This window comes from Pristiophorus japonicus, chromosome 5, assembly GCF_044704955.1.
Source record: "Pristiophorus japonicus isolate sPriJap1 chromosome 5, sPriJap1.hap1, whole genome shotgun sequence".
Lineage (NCBI taxonomy): Eukaryota > Metazoa > Chordata > Chondrichthyes > Pristiophoridae > Pristiophorus > Pristiophorus japonicus.
The window spans coordinates 306,343,136-306,363,957 of NC_091981.1; positions in this window are offsets into that span (position 1 = coordinate 306,343,136).

Sequence of the window (20,822 nt, forward strand, 5' to 3'; positions counted from 1 at the left end):
ACACACTGCACACCTTCTGTCCGTGGAATGGTGGAGCGAGCACTGACAAATTGCAGACGTTCTGTCCGTGGAATGGTGGAGCGATCATTGACACACTGCATACCTTCTGTCCGTGGAATGGTGGAGCGAGCACTGACACACTGCACACCTCCTGTCCGTGGAATGGTGGAGCGATCATTGACACACTGCACACCTTCTGTCCGTGGAATGGTGGAGCACTGACACACCGCACACCTTCTGTCCGTGGAATGGTTGAGTGAGCACTGACACACTGCACACCTCCTGTCCGTGGAATGGTCGAGCGAGCACTGACACACTGCAAACCTTCTGTCCGTGGAATGGTGGAGCGATCACTGACACACTGCACACCTTCTGTCCGTGGAATGGTGGAGTGAGCACTGACAAACTGCACACCTTTTGTCCGTGGAATGGTTGAGTGAGCACTGACACACTGCACACCTTCTGTCCGTGGAATGGTGGAGTGAGCACTGACACACTGCACAACTTCTGTCCGTGGAATGGTGGAGCACTGACACACTGCACACCTTCTGTCCGTGGAATGGTGGAGTGAGCACTGACACACTGCACACCTTCAGTCCGTGGAATGGTGGAGCACTGACACACTGCACACCTTCTGTCCGTGGAATGGTGGAGTGAGCACTGACACACTGCACACCTTCTATCCGTGGAATGTTGCAGCGAGCACTGACACACTGCACACCTTCTGTCTGTCGAATGGTGGAGTGAGCACTGACACACTGCACACCTTCTGTCCGTGGAATGGTGGAGTGAGCACTGACACACTGCACACCTTTTGTCCGTGGAATGGTGAAGTGAGCACTGACACACTGCACACCTTCTGTCCGTGGAATGGTGGAGCACTGATACACTGCACACCTTCTGTCCATGGAATGGTGGAGCACTGACACACTGCACACCTTCTGTCCGTGGAATGGGGGAGTGAGCACTGACACACTGCACACCTTCTGTCCGTGGAATGGTGGAGTGAGCACTGACACACTGCACACCTTCTGTCTGTGGAATGGTGGAGCACTGACACACTGCACACCTTCTGTCCGTGGAATGGTGGAGTGAGCACTGACACACTGCACACCTTCTGTCCATGGAATGGTGGAGTGAGCACTGACACACTGCACACCTTCTGTCCGTGGAATGGTGGAGCACTGACACACTGCAAACCTTCTGTCCATGGAATGGTGGAGCACTGACACACTGCACACCTTCTGTCCGTGGAATGGTGGAGCACTGACACACTGCACACCTTCTGTCCGTGGAATGGTGGAGCACTGACACACTGCACACCTTCTGTCCGTGGAATGGTGGAGTGAACACTGACACACTGCACACTTTCTGTCCGTGGAATGGTGGAGCACTGACACACTGCACACCTTCTGTCCATGGAATGGTGGAGCACTGACACACTGCACACCTTCTGTCCGTGGAATGGTGGAGCGAGCACTTACACACTGCACACCTTCTGTCCGTGGAATGGTGGAGCGAGCACTGACACACTGCACACCTTCTGTCCGTGGAATGGTGGAGCGAGCACTTACACACTGCACACCTTCTGTCCGTGGAATGGTGGAGCACTGACACACTGCACACCTTCTGTCCGTGGAATGGTGGAGCACTGACACACTGCACACCTTCTGTCCGTGGAATGGTGGAGCGAGCACTGACACACTGCACACCTTCTGTCCGTGGAATGGTGGAGCACTGACACACTGTACACCTTCTGTCCATGGAATGGTGGAGCGAGCACTGACACACTGCACACCTTCTGTCCGTGGAATGGTGGAGTGAGCACTGACACACTGCACACCTTCTGTCCGTGGAATGGTGGAGTGAGCACTGACACACTGCACACCTTCTGTCCGTGGAATGGTGGAGCGATCACTGACACACTGCACACCTTCTGTCCGTGGAATGGTGGAGTGAGCACTGGCACACTGCACACCTTCTGTCCGTGGAATGGTGGAGCACTGACACACTGCAAACCTTCTGTCCCTGGAATGGTGGAGTGAGCACTGACACACTGCAGACCTTCTGTCCGTGGAATGGTGGAGCGATCATTGACACACTGCACACCTTCTGTCCGTGGAATGGTGGAGCGAGCACTGACACACTGCACACCTCCTGTCCCGTGGAATGTGGAGCGATCATTGACACACTGCACACCTTCTGTCCGTGGAATGGTTGAGTGAGCTCTGACACACTGACACCTTCTGTCCGTGGAATAGTGGAGCACTGACACACCGCACACATTCTGTCCGTGGAATGGTTGAGTGAGCACTGACACACTGCACACCTCCTGTCCGTGGAGTGGTCGAGCGAGCACTGACTCACTGCACACCCTCTGTCCGTAGAATGATGGAGCGAGCACTGACACACTGCTCACCCTCTGTCCGTGGAATGGTGGAGCGAGCACTTACACACTGCACACCTTCTGTCCGTGGAATGGTGGAGCGAGCACTGACACACTGCACACCTTCTGTCCGTGGAATGGTGGAGCGAGCACTTACACACTGCACACCTTCTGTCCGTGGAATGGTGGAGTACTGACACACTGCACACCTTCTGTCCGTGGAATGGTGGAGCACTGACACACTGCACACCTTCTGTCCGTGGAATGGTGGAGCGAGCACTGACACACTGCACACCTTCTGTCCGTGGAATGGTGGAGCACTGACACACTGCACACCTTCTGTCCATGGAATGGTGGAGCGAGCACTGACACACTGCACACCTTCTGTCCGTGGAATGGTGGAGTGAGCACTGACACACTGCACACCTTCTGTCCGTGGAATGGTGGAGTGAGCACTGACACACTGCACACCTTCTGTCCGTGGAATGGTGGAGCGATCACTGACACACTGCACACCTTCTGTCCGTGGAATGGTGGAGTGAGCACTGACACACTGCACACCTTCTGTCCGTGGAATGGTGGAGCACTGACACACTGCACACCTTCTGTCCCTGGAATGGTGGAGTGAGCACTGACACACCGCACACCTTCTGTCCGTGGAATGGTGGAGTGAGCACTGACACACTGCACACCTTCTGTTCCTGGAATGGTGGAGCACTGACACACTGCACACCTCTGTCCATGAAATGGTGGAGCACTGACACACTGCACACCTTCTGTCCGTGGAATGGTGGAGCACTGACACACTGCACACCTTCTGTCCGTGGAATGGTGGAGCGAGCACTGACACACTGCAGACCTTCTGTCCGTGGAATGGTGGAGCGATCATTGACACACTGCACACCGTCTGTCCGTGGAATGGTGGAGCGAGCACTGACACACTGCACACATCCTGTCCCGTGGAATGGTGGAGCGATCATTGACACACTGCACACCTTCTGTCCGTGGAATGGTTGAGTGAGCTCTGACACACTGACACCATCTGTCCGTAGAATAGTGGAGCACTGACACACCGCACACCTTCTGTCCCTGGAATGGTTGAGTGAGCACTGACACACTGCACACCTCCTGTCCGTGGAGTGGTCGAGCGAGCACTGACTCACTGCACACCCTCTGTCCGTAGAATGATGGAGCGAGCACTGACACACTGCACACCCTCTGTCCGTAGAATGGTCGAGCGAGCACTGACACACTGCACACCCTCTGTCCGTAGAATGGTGGAGCGAGCACTGACACACTGCACACCTTCTGTCCGTGGAATGGTGGAGCACTGACACACTGCACACCTTCTGTCCGTGGAATGGTTGAGTGAGCACTGACACACTGCACACCTTCTGTCCGTGGAATGGTGGAGTGAGCACTGACACACTGCACACCTTCAGTCCGTGGAATGGTGGAGCACTGACACACTGCACACCTTCTGTCCGTGGAATGGTGGAGTGAGCACTGACACACTGCACACCTTCTCTCCGTGGAATGGTGGAGTGAGCACTGACATACTGCACACCTTTTGTCCGTGGAATGGTGAAGTGAGCACTGACACACTGCACACCTTCTGTCCGTGGAATGGTGGAGCACTGACACACTGCACACCTTCTGTCCATGGAATGGTGGAGCACTGACACACTGCACACCTTCTGTCCGTGGAATGGGGGAGTGAGCACTGACACACTGCACACCTTCTGTCCGTGGAATGGTGGAGTGAGCACCAACAGACTGCACACCTTCTGTCTGTGGAATGGTGGAGTGAGCACTGACACACTGCACACCTTCTGTCCGTGGAATGGTGGAGCACTGACACACTGCACACCTTCTGTCCGTGGAATGGTGGAGTGAGCACTGACACACTGCACACCTTCTGTCCATGGAATGGTGGAGTGAGTACTGACACACAGAAGACCTTCTGTCCATGGAATGGTGGAGCACTGACACACTGCACACCTTCTGTCCGTGGAATGGTGGAGCGAGCACTTACACACTGCACACCTTCTTTCCATGGAATGGTGGAGTGAGCACTGACACACTGCACACCTTCTGTCCATGGAATGGTGGAGCACTGACACACTGCACACCTTCTGTCCGTGGACTGGTGGAGCGAGCACTGACACACTGCACACCTTCTGTCCGTGGAATGGTGAAGCCAGCACTTACACACTGCACACCTTCAGTCCGTGGAATGGTGGAGCACTGACACACTGCACACATTCTGTCCGTGGAATGGTGGAGCACTGACACACTACACACCTTCTGTCCGTGGAATGGTGGAGCACTGACACACTGCAAACCTTCTGTCCATGGAATGGTGGAGCGAGCACTGACACACTGCACACCTTCTGTCCGTGGAATGGTGGAGCGAGCACTGACACACTGCACACCTTCTGTCCGTGGAATGGTGGAGTGAGCACTGACACACTGCACACCTTGTGTCCGTGGAATGGTGGAGCACTGACACACTGCACACTTTCTGCCCGTGGAATGGTAGAGCACTGACACACTGCACACCTTCTGTCCGTGGAATAGTGGAGTGAGCACTGACGCAGTGCACACCTTCTGTCCGTGGAATGGTGGAGCGATCATTGACACACTGCACACCTTCTGTCCGTGGAATGGTGGAACGAGCACTGACACACTGCACACCTCCTGTCCGTGGAATGGTGGAGCGATCATTGACACACTGCACACCTTCTGTCCGTGGAATGGTTGAGTGAGCACTGACACACTGCACACCTTCTGTCCGTGGAATGGTGGAGTGAGCACTGACACACTGCACACCTTCTGTCCGTGGAATGGTTGAGTGAGCACTGACACACTGCACACCTCCTGTCCGTGGAATGGTCGAGCGAGCACTGACACACTGCACACCCTCTGTCCGTGGAATGGTGGAGCGAGCACTGACACACTGCACACCTTCTGTCCGTGGAATGGTGGAGCGAGCACTGACACACTGCACACCTTCTGTCCGTGGAATGCTGGAGCACTGACACACTGCACACCTTCTGTCCGTGGAATGGTGGAGCACTGACACACTGTCTGTCCGTGGAATGGTGGAGCGAGCACTGACACACTGCACACCTTCTGTCCGTGGAATGGTGGTGCACTGACACACTGCACACCTTCTGTCCGTGGAATGGTGGAGCACTGACATACTGCACACCTTCTGTCCGTGGAATGGTGGGGCGAGCACTGACACACTGCACACCTTCTGTCCGTGGAATGGTGGAGTGAGCACTGACACACTGCACACCTTCTGTCCGTGGAATGGTGGAGCACTGACACACTGCAATCCTTCTGTCCATGGAATGGTCGAGCACTGACACACTGCACACCTTCTGTCCGTGGAATGCTGGAGCACTGACACACTGCACACCTTCTGTCCGTGGAATGGGGGAGTGAGCACCGACACACTGCACACCTTCTGTCCGTGGAATGGTGGAGTGAGCACTGACACACTGCACACCTTCTGTCCATGGAATGGTGGAGCACTGACACACTGCACACCTTCTGTCCGTGGAATGGTGGAGCGAGCACTGACACACTGCACACCTTCTGTCCGTGGAATGGTGGAGTGAGCACTGACACACTGCACACGTTCTGTCCGTGGAATGGTGGAGTGAGCACTGACACACTGCACACCTTCTGTCCGTGGAATGGTGGAGCGATCACTGACACACTGCACACCTTCTGTCCGTGGAATGGTGGAGTGAGCACTGACACACTGCACACCTTCTGTCCGTGGAATGGTGGAGTGAGCACTGACACACTGCACACCTTCTGTCCGTGGAATGGTGGAGCACTGACACACTGCACACCTTCTGTCCCTGGAATGGTGGAGTGAGCACTGACACACTGCACACCTTCTGTCCGTGGAATGGTGGAGTGAGCACTGACACACTGCACACCTTCTCTCCGTGGAATGGTGGAGGGACACTGACACACTGCACATTTCTGTTCCTGGAATGGTGGAGCACTGACACACTGCACACCTTCTGTCCATGGAATGGTGGAGCACTGACACACTGCACACCTTCTGTCCGTGGAATGGTGGAGCACTGACACACTGCACACCTTCTGTCCGTGGAATGGTGGAGCGAGCACTGACAAACTGCAAACCTTCTGTCCGTGGAATGGTGGAGCGAGCACTGACACACTGCACACCTTCTGTCCGTGGAATGGTGGAGTGAGCACTGACAAACTGCACACCTTTTGTCCGTGGAATGGTTGAGTGGGAACTGACACACTGCACACCTTTTGTCCGTGGAATGGTGGAGCACTGACACACTGCACACCTTCTGTCCATGGAATGGTGGAGCACTGACACACTGCACACCTTCTGTCCGTGGAATGTGGGAGTGAGCACTGACACACTGCACACCTTCTGTCCGTGGAATGGTGGAGTGAGCACTGACACACTGCACACCTTCTGTCCGTTGAATGGTGGAGCACTGACACACTGCACACCTTCTGTCCGTGGAATGGTGGAGTGAGCACTGACACACAGAAGACCTTCTGTCCATGGAATGGTGGAGCACTGACACACTGTACACCTTCTGTCCATGGAATGGTGGAGCGAGCACTGACACACTGCACACCTTCTGTCCGTGGAATGGTGGAGCGAGCACTTACACACTGCAGACCTTCTGTCCGTGGAATGGTGGAGCACTGACACACTGCACACCTTCTGTCCGTGGAATGGTGGAGCACTGACACACTGTCTGTCCGTGGAATGGTGGAGCGAGCACTGACACACTGCACACCTTCTGTCCGTGGAATGGTGGTGCACTGACACACTGCACACCTTCTGTCCGTGGAATGGTGGAGCACTGACATACTGCACACCTTCTGTCCGTGGAATGGTGGAGCGAGCACTGACACACTGCACACCTTCTGTCCGTGGAATGGTGGAGTGAGCACTGACACACTGCACACCTTCTGTCCGTGGAATGGTGGAGCACTGACACACTGCAAACCTTCTGTCCATGGAATGGTCGAGCACTGACACACTGCACACCTTCTGTCCGTGGAATGGTGGAGTGAGCACTGACACACTGCACACCTTCTGTCGATGGAATGGTGGAGCACTGACACACTGCACACCTTCTGTCCGTGGAATGGTGGAGCGAGCACTGACACACTGCACACCTTCTGTCTGTGGAATGGTGGAGTGAGCACTGACACACTTCACAACTTCTGTCCGTGGAATGGTGGAGTGAGCACTGACACACTGCACACCTTCTGTCCGTGGAATGGTGGAGCGATCACTGACACACTGCACACCTTCTGTCCGTGGAATGGTGGAGTGAGCACTGACACACTGCACACCTTCTGTCCGTGGAATGGTGGAGTGAGCACTGACACACTGCACACCTTCTGTCCGTGGAATGGTGGAGCACTGACACACTGCACACCTTCTGTCCCTGGAATGGTGGAGTGAGAACTGACACACTGCACACCTTCTGTCCGTGGAATGGTGGAGTGAGCACTGACACACTGCACACCTTCTATCCGTGGAATGGTGGAGCACTGTCACACTGCACACCTTCTGTCCGTGGAATGGTGGAGTGAGCACTGACACACTGCACACCTTATGTCCGTGGAATGGTGGAGTGAGCACTGACACACTGCACACCTTCTGTCCGTGGAATGGTAGAGCACTGACACACTGCACACCTCATGTCCGTGGAATGGTGGAGCGAGCACTGACACACTGCAGACCTTCTGTCCGTGGAATGGTGGAGCGATCATTGACACACTGCACACCTTCTGTCCGTGGAATCTTGGTTGAGCACTGACACACTGCACACCTTCTGTCCGTGGAATGGTGGAGCACTGACACACTGCACACCTTCTCTCCGTGGAATGGTGGAGCGAGCACTGACACACTGCACACCTTCTGTCCGTGGAATGGTGGAGCACTGACACACTGCACACCTTCTGTCCGTGGAATGGTGGAGCACTGACACACTGCACACCTTCTGTCCGTGGAATGGTGGAGCACTGACAGACTGCACACCTTCTGTCCGTGGAATGGTGGAGTGAGCACGAACACACTGCACACCTTCTGTCTGTGGAATGGTGGAGTGAGCACTGACACACTGCACACCTTCTGTCCGTGGAATGGTGGAGAGCTGACACACTGCACACCTTCTGTCCATGGAATGGTGGAGTGAGCACTGACACACTGCACACCTTCTGTCCGTGGAATGGTGGAGCACTGACAAACTGCACACCTTCTGTCCGTGGTATGGTGGAGCGAGCACTGACACACTGCACACCTTCTGTCCGTGGAATGGTGGAATGAGCACTGACACACTGCACACTTTCTGTCCGTGGAATGGTGGAGCACTGACAAACTGCATACCTTCTGTCGTGGAATGGTTGAGCGAGCACTGACACACTGCACACCTTCTGTCCGCGGAATGGTGGAGTGAGCACTGACACACTGCATACCTTCTATCCGTGGAATGTTGCAGCGAGCACGAACACACTGCACACCTTCTGTCTGTCGAATGGTGGAGTGAGCACTGACACACTGCACACCTTTTGTCCGTGGAATGGTGGAGTGAATACTGACCCACTTCACACCTCCTGTCCGTGGAATGGTGGAGCACTGACACACTGCACACCTTCAATCCATGGAATGGTGGAGCACTGACACACTGCACACCTTCTGTCCGTGGAATGGTGGAGTGAGCACTGACACACTGCACACCTTCTGTCCGTGGAATGGTGGAGTGAGCACTGACACACTGCACACCTTCTGTCCGTGGAATGGTGGAGCGATCACTGACACACTGCACACCTTCTGTCCGTGGAATGGTGGAGCACTGACACACTGCACACCTTCTCTCCGTGGAATGGTGGAGCGAGCACTGACACAGTGCACACCTTCTGTCCGTGGAATGGTGGAGCACTGACACACTGCACACCTTCTGTCCGTGGAATGGTGGAGCACTGTCACACTGCACACCTTCTGTCCGTGGAATGGTGGAGCACTGACACACTGCACACCTTCTGTCCGTGGAATGGTGGAGTGAGCACGAACACACTGCACACCTTCTGTCTGTGGAATGGTGGAGTGAGCACTGACACACTGCACACCTTCTGTCCGTGGAATGGTGGAGAGCTGACACACTGCACACCTTCTGTCCATGGAATGGTGGAGTGAGCACTGACACACTGCACACCTTCTGTCCGTGGAATGGTGGAGCACTGACAAACTGCACACCTTCTGTCCGTGGTATGGTGGAGCGAGCACTGACACACTGCACACCTTCTGTCCGTGGAATGGTGGAGTGAGCACTGACACACTGCACACTTTCTGTCCGTGGAATGGTGGAGCACTGACAAACTGCATACCTTCTGTCGTGGAATGGTGGAGCGAGCACTGACACACTGCATACCTTCTATCCGTGGAATGTTGCAGCGAGCACGAACACACTGCACACCTTCTGTCTGTCGAAAGGTGGAGTGAGCACTGACACACTGCACACCTTCTGTCCGTGGAATGGTGGAGTGAGCAGTGACACACTGCACACCTTCTGTCCATGGAATGGTGGAGTGAGTACTGACACACAGAAGACCTTCTGTCCATGGAATGGTGGAGCACTGACACACTGTGCACCTTCTGTCCGTGGAATGGTGGAGCGAGCACTGACACACTGCACACCTTCTGTCCGTGGAATGGTGGAGCGAGCACTTACACACTGCACACCTTCTGTCCCTGGAATGGTGGTGCACTGACACACTGCACACCTTCTGTCCGTGGAATGGTGGTGCACTGACACACTGCACACCTTCTGTCCCTGGAATGGTGGTGCACTGACACACTGCACACCTTCTGTCCGTGGAATGGTGGAGCACTGACACACTGCACACCTTCTTTCCGTGGAATGGTGGAGCGAGCACTGACACACTGCACACCTTCTGTCCGTGGAATGGTGGAGTGAGCACTGACACACTGCACACCTACTGTCCGTGGAATGGTCGAGCACTGACACACTGCACACCTTCTGTCCGTGGAATGGGGGAGTGAGCACTGACACACTGCACACCTTCTGTCCGTGGAATGGTGGAGTGAGCACTGACACACTGCACACCTTCTGTCCGTGGAATGGTGGAGTGAGCAAGAACACACTGCACAGCTTCTGTCTGTGGAATGGTGGAGTGAGCACTGACACACTGCACACCTTCTGTCCGTGGAATGGTGGAGCGATCACTGACAGAGTGCACACCTTCTGTCCGTGGAATGGTGGAGTGAGCACTAACACACTGCACACTTTCTGTCCGTGGAATGGTGGAGCACTGACACACTGCACACCTTCTGTCCATGGAATGGTGGAGCACTGACACACTGCACACCTTCTGTCCGTGGAATGGTGGAGCGAGCACTGACACACTGCACACCTTCTGTCCGTGGAATGGTGGAGCGAGCACTTACACACTGCACACCTTCTGTCCGTGGAATGGTGGAGCACTGACACACTGCACACATTCTGTCCGTGGAATGGTGGAGCGAGCACTGACACACTGCACACCTTCTGTCCGTGGAATGGTGGAGCACTGACACACTGCACACCTTCTGTCCGTGGAATAGTGGAGCGAGCACTGACACACTGCACACCTTCTGTCCGTGGAATGGTGGAGCACTGACACACTGCACACCTTCTGTCCATGGAATGGTGGAGCGAGCACTGACACACTGCACACCTTCTGTCCGTGGAATGGTGGAGTGAGCACTGACACACTGCACACCTTCTGTCCGTGGAATGGTGGAGTGAGCACTGACACACTGCACACCTTCTGTCCGTGGAATGGTGGAGCGATCACTGACAGACTGCACACCTTCTGTCCGTGGAATGGTGGAGCACTGACCAACTGCACACCTTCTCTCCGTGGAATGGTGGAGCGAGCACTGACACACTGCACACCTTCTGTTCCTGGAATGGTGGAGCACTGACACACTGCACACCTTCTGTCTGTGGAATGGTGGAGCGCTGACACACTGCACACCTTCTGTCCGTGGAATGGTGGAGCACTGACACACTGCACACCTTCTGTCCGTGGAATGGTGGAGTGAGCACGAACACACTGCACACCTTCTGTCTGTGGAATGGTGGAGTGAGCACTGACACACTGCACACCTTCTGTCCGTGGAATGGTGGAGCACTGACACACTGCACACCTTCTGTCCATGGAATGGTGGAGTGAGCACTGACACACTGCACACCTTCTGTCCGTGGAATGGTGGAGCACTGACAAACTGCACACCTTCTGTCCGTGGTATGGTGGAGCGAGCACTGACACACTGCACACCTTCTGTCCGTGGAATGTTGGAGTGAGCACTGACACACTGCACACTTTCTGTCTGTGGAATGGTGGAGCACTGACCAACTGCACACCTTCTGTCCGTGGAATGGTGGAGCGAGCACTGACACACTGCACACCTTCTGTCCGTGGAATGGTGGAGTGAGCACTGACACACTGCATACCTTCTATCCGTGGAATGGTGCAGCGAGCACTGACACACTGCACACCTTATGTCTGTCGAATGGTGGAGTGAGTTCTGACACACTGCACACCTTTTGTCCGTGGAATGCTGGAGTGAGCACTGACACACTGCACAGCTTCTGTCCGTGGAATGGTGGAGCACTGACACACTGCACACCTTCTGTCCGTGGAATGGTGGAGTGAGCACGAACACACTGCACACATTCTGTCTGTGGAATGGTGGAGTGAGCACTGACACACTGCACACCTTCTGTCCGTTGAATGGTGGAGCACTGACACACTGCACACCTTCTGTCCGTGGAATGGTGGAGTGAGCACTGACACACTGCACACCTTCTGTCCATGGAATGGTGGAGTGAGTACTGACACACAGAAGACCTTCTGTCCATGGAATGGTGGAGCACTGACACACTGTACACCTTCTGTCCGTGGAATGGTGGAGTGAGCACTGACACACTGCACACTTTCTGTCCGTGGAATGGTGGAGCACTCACACACTGCACACCTTCTGTCCATGGAATGGTGGAGCACTGACACACTGCACACCTTCTGCATTGGAATGGTGGATCGAGCACTGACACACTGCACACCTTCTGTCCGTGGAATGGTGGAGCGAGCACTTACACACTGCACACCTTCTGTCCGTGGAATGGTGGAGCACTGACACACTGCACAACTTCTGTCCGTGGAATGGTGGAGCACTGACACACTGCACAGCTTCTGTCCGTGGAATGGTGGAGCGAGCACTGACACACTGCACACCTTCTGTCCGTGGAATGGTGGAGCACTGACACACTGCACACCTTCTGTCCATGGAATGGTGGAGCGAGCACTGACACACTGCACACCTTCTGTCCGTGGAATGGTGGAGTGAGCACCGACACACTGAACACCTTCTGTCCGTGGAATGGTGGAGTGAGCACTGACACACTGCACACCTTCTGTCCGTGGAATGGTGGAGCGATCACTGACACACTGCACACCTTCTGTCCGTGGAATGGTGAAGCACTGACACACTGCACACCTTCTCTCCGTGGAATGGTGGAGCGAGCACTGACACACTGCACACCTTCTGTTCCTGGAATGGTGGAGCACTGACACACTGCACACCTTCTGTCCGTGGAATGGTGGAGCACTGACACACTGCACACCTTCTGTCCGTGGAATGGTGGAGCACTGACACACTGCACACCTTCTGTCCGTGGAATGGTGGAGCGAGCACTGACACACTGCACACCTTCTGTCTGTCGAATGGTGGAGTGAGCACTGACACACTGCACACCTTCTGTCCGTGGAATGGTGGAGTGAGCACTGACACACTGCACACCTTCTGTCTGTGGAATGGTGGAGCACTGTCACACTGCACACCTTCTGTCCGTGGAATGGTGGAGTGAGCACTGACACACTGCACACCTTATGTCCGTGGAATGGTGGAGTGAGCACTGACACACTGCACACCTTCTGTCCGTGGAATGGTAGAGCACTGACACACTGCACACCTTCTGTCCGTGGAATGGTGGAGCGAGCACTGACACACTGCAGACCTTCTGTCCGTGGAATGGTGGAGCGATCATTGACACACTGCACACCTTCTGTCCGTGGAATCTTGGGTGAGCACTGACACACTGCACACCTCCTGTCCGTGGAATGGTGGAGTGAGCACTGACACACTGGACACCTTCTGTCCGTGGAATGGTGGAGTGAGCACTGACACACTGGACACCTTCTGTCCGTGGAATGGTGGAGTGAGCACTGACAAACTGCACACCTTTTGTCCGTGGAATGCTGAAGTGAGCACTGACACACTGCACACCTTCTTTCTGTCGAATGGTGGAGTGAGTACTGACATACTGCACACCTTTTGTCCGTGGAATGGTGGAGTGAGCACTGACACACTGCACACCTTCTGTCCGTGGAATGGTGGAGCACTGACACACTGCACACCTTCTGTCCATGGAATGGTGGAGCACTGACACACTGCACACCTTCTGTCCGTGGAATGTGGGAGTGAGCACTGACACACTGCACACCTTCTGTCCGTGGAATGGTGGAGTGAGCACTGACACACTGCACACCTTCTGTCCGTTGAATGGTGGAGCACTGACACACTGCACACCTTCTGTCCGTGGAATGGTGGAGTGAGCACTGACACACAGAAGACCTTCTGTCCATGGAATGGTGGAGCACTGACACACTGTACACCTTCTGTCCATGGAATGGTGGAGCGAGCACTGACACACTGCACACCTTCTGTCCGTGGAATGGTGGAGCGAGCACTTACACACTGCACACCTTCTGTCCGTGGAATGGTGGAGCACTGACACACTGCACACCTTCTGTCCGTGGAATGGTGGAGCACTGACACACTGTCTGTCCGTGGAATGGTGGAGCGAGCACTGACACACTGCACACCTTCTGTCCGTGGAATGGTGGTGCACTGACACACTGCACACCTTCTGTCCGTGGAATGGTGGAGCACTGACATACTGCACACCTTCTGTCCGTGGAATGGTGGAGTGAGCACTGACACACTGCACACCTTCTGTCCGTGGAATGGTGGAGTGAGCACTGACACACTGCACACCTTCTCTCCGTGGAATGGTGGAGCGAGCACTGACACACTGCACACCTTCTGTTCCTGGAATGGTGGAGCACTGACACACTGCACACCTTCTGTCCATGGAATGGTGGAGCACTGACACACTGCACACCTTCTGTCCGTGGAATGGTGGAGCACTGACACACTGCACACCTTCTGTCCGTGGAATGGTGGAGCGAGCACTGACAAACTGCAGACCTTCTGTCCGTGGAATGGTGGAGCGATCATTGACACACTGCACACCTTCTGTCCGTGGAATGGTGGAGCGAGCACTGACACACTGCACACCTCCTGTGCGTGGAATGGTGGAGCGATCATTGACACACTGCACACCTTCTGTCCGTGGAATGGTTGAGTGAGCACTGACTCACTGCACACCTTCTGTCCGTGGAATGGTCGAGCGAGCACTGACACACTGCAAACCTTCTGTCCGTGGAATGGTGGAGCGAGCACTGACAAACTGCACACCTTCTGTCCGTGGAATGGTGGAGTGAGCACTGACAAACTGCACACCTTTTGTCCGTGGAATGGTTGAGTGAGCACTGACACACTGCACACCTTCTGTCCGTGGAATGGTGGAGTGAGCACTGACACACTGCACAACTTCTGTCCTTGGAATGGTGGAGCACTGACACACTGCACACCTTCTGTCCGTGGAATGGTGGAGTGAGCACTGACACACTGCACACCTTCAGTCCGTGGAATGGTGGAGCACTGACACACTGCACACCTTCTGTCCGTGGAATGGTGGAGTGAGCACTGACACACTGCACACCTTCTATCCGTGGAATGTTGCAGCGAGCACTGACACACTGCACACCTTCTGTCCGTGGAATGGTGGAGTGAGCACTGACACACTGCACACCTTCTGTCCGTGGAATGGTGGAGCACTGACACACTGCACACCTTCTGTCCATGGAATGGTGGAGCACTGACACACTGCACACCTTCTGTCCGTGGAATGGGGGAGTGAGCACTGACACACTGCACACCTTCTGTCCGTGGAATGGTGGAGTGAGCACTGACACACTGCACACCTTCTGTCTGTGGAATGGTGGAGCACTGACACACTGCACACCTTCTGTCCGTGGAATGGTGGAGTGAGCACTGACACACTGCACACCTTCTGTCCATGGAATGGTGGAGTGAGCACTGACACACTGCACACCTTCCGTCCGTGGAATGGTGGAGCACTGACACACTGCAAACCTTCTGTCCATGGAATGGTGGAGCACTGACACACTGCACACCTTCTGTCCGTGGAATGGTGGAGCACTGACACACTGCACACCTTCTGTCCGTGGAATGGTGGAGCACTGACACACTGCACACCTTCTGTCCGTGGAATGGTGGAGTGAACACTGACACACTGCACACTTTCTGTCCGTGGAATGGTGGAGCACTGACACACTGCACACCTTCTGTCCATGGAATGGTGGAGCACTGACACACTGCACACCTTCTGTCCGTGGAATGGTGGAGCGAGCACTTACACACTGCACACCTTCTGTCCGTGGAATGGTGGAGCGAGCACTGACACACTGCACACCTTCTGTCCGTGGAATGGTGGAGCGAGCATTTACACACTGCACACCTTCTGTCCGTGGAATGGTGGAGCACTGACACACTGCACACCTTCTGTCCGTGGAATGGTGGAGCACTGACACACTGCACACCTTCTGTCCGTGGAATGGTGGAGCGAGCACTGACACACTGCACACCTTCTGTCCGTGGAATGGTGGAGCACTGACACACTGCACACCTTCTGTCCATGGAATGGTGGAGCGAGCACTGACACACTGCACACCTTCTGTCCGTGGAATGGTGGAGTGAGCACTGACACACTGCACACCTTCTGTCCGTGGAATGGTGGAGTGAGCACTGACACACTGCACACCTTCTGTCCGTGGAATGGTGGAGCGATCACTGACACACTGCACACCTTCTGTCCGTGGAATGGTGGAGTGAGCACTGACACACTGCACACCTTCTGTCCGTGGAATGGTGGAGCACTGTCACACTGCACACCTCCTGTCCGTGGAATGGTGGAGTGAGCACTGACACACTGCACACCTTATGTCCGTGGAATGGTGGAGTGAGCACTGACACACTGCACACCATCTGTCCGTTGAATGGTAGAGCACTGACACACTGCACACCTTCTGTCCGTGGAATGGTGGAGCGAGCACTGACACACTGCAGACCTTCTGTCCATGGAATGGTGGAGCGATCATTGACACACTGCACACCTTCTGTCCGTGGAATCTTGGATGAGCACTGACACACTGCACACCTCCTGTCCGTGGAATGGTGGAGCGATCACTGACACACTGCACACCTTCTGTCCGTGGAATGGTTGAGTGAGCATTGACACACTGCACACCTTCTGTCCGTGGAATGGTGGAGCACTGACACACCGCACACCTTCTATCCGTGGTATGGTGGAGCGAGCACTGACACACTGCACACCTTCTGTCTGTCGAATGGTGGAGTGAGTACTGACATACTGCACACCTTTTGTCCGTGGAATGGTGGAGTGAGCACTGACACACTGCACACCTTCTGTCCGTGGAATGGTGGAGCACTGACACACTGCACACCTTCTGTCCATGGAATGGTGGAGCACTGACACACTGCACACCTTCTGTCCGTGGAATGTGGGAGTGAGCAATGACACACTGCACACCTTCTGTCCGTGGAATGGTGGAGTGAGCACTGACACACTGCACACCTTCTGTCCGTTGAATGGTGGAGCACTGACACACTGCACACCTTCTGTCCGTGGAATGGTGGAGTGAGTACTGACACACAGAAGACCTTCTGTCCATGGAATGGTGGAGCACTGACACACTGTACACCTTCTGTCCATGGAATGGTGGAGCGAGCACTGACACACTGCACACCTTCTGTCCGTGGAATGGTGGAGCGAGCACTTACACACTGCACACCTTCTGTCCGTGGAATGGTGGAGCACTGACACACTGCACACCTTCTGTCCGTGGAATGGTGGAGCACTGACACACTGTCTGTCCGTGGAATGGTGGAGCGAGCACTGACACACTGCACACCTTCAATCCGTGGAATGGTGGTGCACTGACACACTGCACACCTTCTGTCCGTGGAATGGTGGAGCAATGACATACTGCACACCTTCTGTCCATGGAATGGTCGAGCACTGACACACTGCACACCTTCTGTCCGTGGAATGGTGGAGCACTGACACACTGCACACCTTCTGTCCGTGGAATGGGGGAGTGAGCACCGACACACTGCACACCTTCTGTCCGTGGAATGGTGGAGTGAGCACTGACACACTGCACACCTTCTGTCCATGGAATGGTGGAGCACTGACACACTGCACACCTTCAGTCCGTGGAATGGTGTAGCGAGCACTGACACACTGCACACCTTCTGTCCGTGGAATGGTGGAGTGAGCACTGACACACTGCACACGTTCTGTCCGTGGAATGGTGGAGTGAGCAGTGACACACTGCACACCTTCTGTCCGTGGAATGGTGGAGCGATCACTGACACACTGCACACCTTCTGTCCGTGGAATGGTGGAGTGAGCACTGACACACTGCACACCTTCTGTCCGTGGAATGGTGGAGTGAGCACTGACACACTGCACACCTTCTGTCCGTGGAATGGTGGAGCACTGACACACTGCACACCTTCTGTCCCTGGAATGGTGGAGTGAGCACTGACACACTGCACACCTTCTGTCCGTGGAATGGTGGAGTGAGCACTGACACACTGCACACCTTCTCTCCGTGGAATGGTGGAGCGAGCACTGACACACTGCACACCTTCTGTTCCTGGAATGGTGGAGCACTGACACACTGCACACCTTCTGTCCATGGAATGGTGGAGCACTGACACACTGCACACCTTCTGTCCGTGGAATGGTGGAGCACTGACACACTGCACACCTTCTGTCCGTGGAATGGTGGAGCGAGCACTGACAAATTGCAGACGTTCTGTCCGTGGAATGGTGGAGCGATCATTGACACACTGCATACCTTCTGTCCGTGGAATGGTGGAGCGAGCATGACAAACTGCACACCTCCTGTCCGTGGAATGGTGGAGCGATCATTGACACACTGCACACCTTCTGTCCGTGGAATGGTTGAGTGAGCACTGACACACTGCACACCTTCTGTCCGTGGAATGGTGAAGCACTGACACACCGCACACGTTCTGTCCGTGGAATGGTTGAGTGAGCACTGACACACTGCACACCTCCTGTCCGTGGAATGGTCGAGCGAGCACTGACACACTGCAAACCTTCTGTCCGTGGAATGGTGGAGCGAGCACTGACACACTGCACACCTTCTGTCCGTGGAATGGTGGAGTGAGCACTGACAAACTGCACACCTTTTGTCCGTGGAATGGTTGAGTGAGCACTGACACACTGCACACCTTCTGTCCGTGGAATGGTGGAGTGAGCACTGACACACTGCACAACTTCTGTCCGTGGAATGGTGGAGCACTGACACACTGCACACCTTCAGTCCGTGGAATGGTGGAGCACTGACACACTGCACACCTTCTGTCCGTGGAATGGTGGAGTGAGCACTGACACACTGCACACCTTCTATCCGTGGAATGTTGCAGCGAGCACTGGCACACTGCACACCTTCTGTCTGTCGAATGGTGGAGTGAGCACTGACACACTGCACACCTTCTGTCCGTGGAATGGTGGAGTGAGCACTGACACACTGCACACCTTTTGTCCGTGGAATGGTGAAGTGAGCACTGACACACTGCACACCTTCTGTCCGTGGAATGGTGGAGCACTGATACACTGCACACCTTCTGTCCATGGAATGGTGGAGCACTGACACACTGCACACCTTCTGTCCGTGGAATGGGGGAGTGAGCACTGACACACTGCACACCTTCTGTCCGTGGAATGGTGGAGTGAGCACTGACACACTGCACACCTTCTGTCTGTGGAATGGTGGAGCACTGACACACTGCACACCTTCTGTCCGTGGAATGGTGGAGTGAGCACTGACACACTGCACACCTTCTGTCCATGGAATGGTGGAGTGAGCACTGACACACTGCACACCTTCTGTCCGTGGAATGGTGGAGCACTGACACACTAAACACCTTCTGTCCGTGGAATGGTGGAGTGAGCAGTGACACACAGAAGACCTTCTGTCCATGGAATGGTGGAGCACTGACACACTGTACACCTTCTGTCCATGGAATGGTGGAGCGAGCACTGACACACTGCACACCTTCTGTCCGTGGAATGGTGGAGCGAGCACTGACACACTGCACACCTTCTGTCCGTGGAATGGTGGTGCACTGACACACTGCACACCTTCTGTCCGTGGAATGGTGGAGCAATGACATACTGCACACCTTCTGTCCATGGAATGGTCGAGCACTGACACACTGCACAACTTCTGTCCGTGGAATGGTGGAGCACTGACACACTGCACACCTTCTGTCCGTGGAATGGGGGAGTGAGCACCGACACACTGCACACCTTCTGTCTGTGGAATGGTGGAGTGAGCACTGACACACTGCACACCTTCTGTCCATGGAATGGTGGAGCACTGACACACTGCACACCTTCTGTCCGTGGAATGGTGGAGCGATCACTGACACACTGCACACCTTCTGTCCGTGGAATGGTGGAGTGAGCATTGACACACTGCACACCTTCTGTCCGTGGAATGGTGGAGTGAGCACTGACACACTGCACACCTTCTGTCCGTGGAATGGTGGAGCACTGACACACTGCACACCTTCTGTCCCTGGAATGGTGGAGTGAGCACTGACACACTGCACACCTTCTGTCCGTGGAATGGTGGAGTGAGCACTGACACACTGCACACCTTCTCTCCGTGGAATGGTGGAGCGAGCACTGACACACTGCACACCTTCTGTTCCTGGAATGGTGGAGCACTGACACACTGCACACCTTCTGTCCATGGAATGGTGGAGCACTGACACACTGCACACCTTCTGTCCGTGGAATGGTGGAGCACTGACACACTGCACACCTTCTGTCCGTGGAATGGTGGAGCGAGCACTGACAAATTGCAGACGTTCTGTCCGTGGAATGGTGGAGCGATCATTGACACACTGCATACCTTCTGTCCGTGGAATGGTGGAGCGAGCACTGACACACTGCACACCTCCTGTCCGTGGAATGGTGGAGCGATCATTGACACACTGCACACCTTCTGTCCGTGGAATGGTTGAGTGAGCACTGACACACTGCACACCTTCTGTCCGTGGAATGGTGAA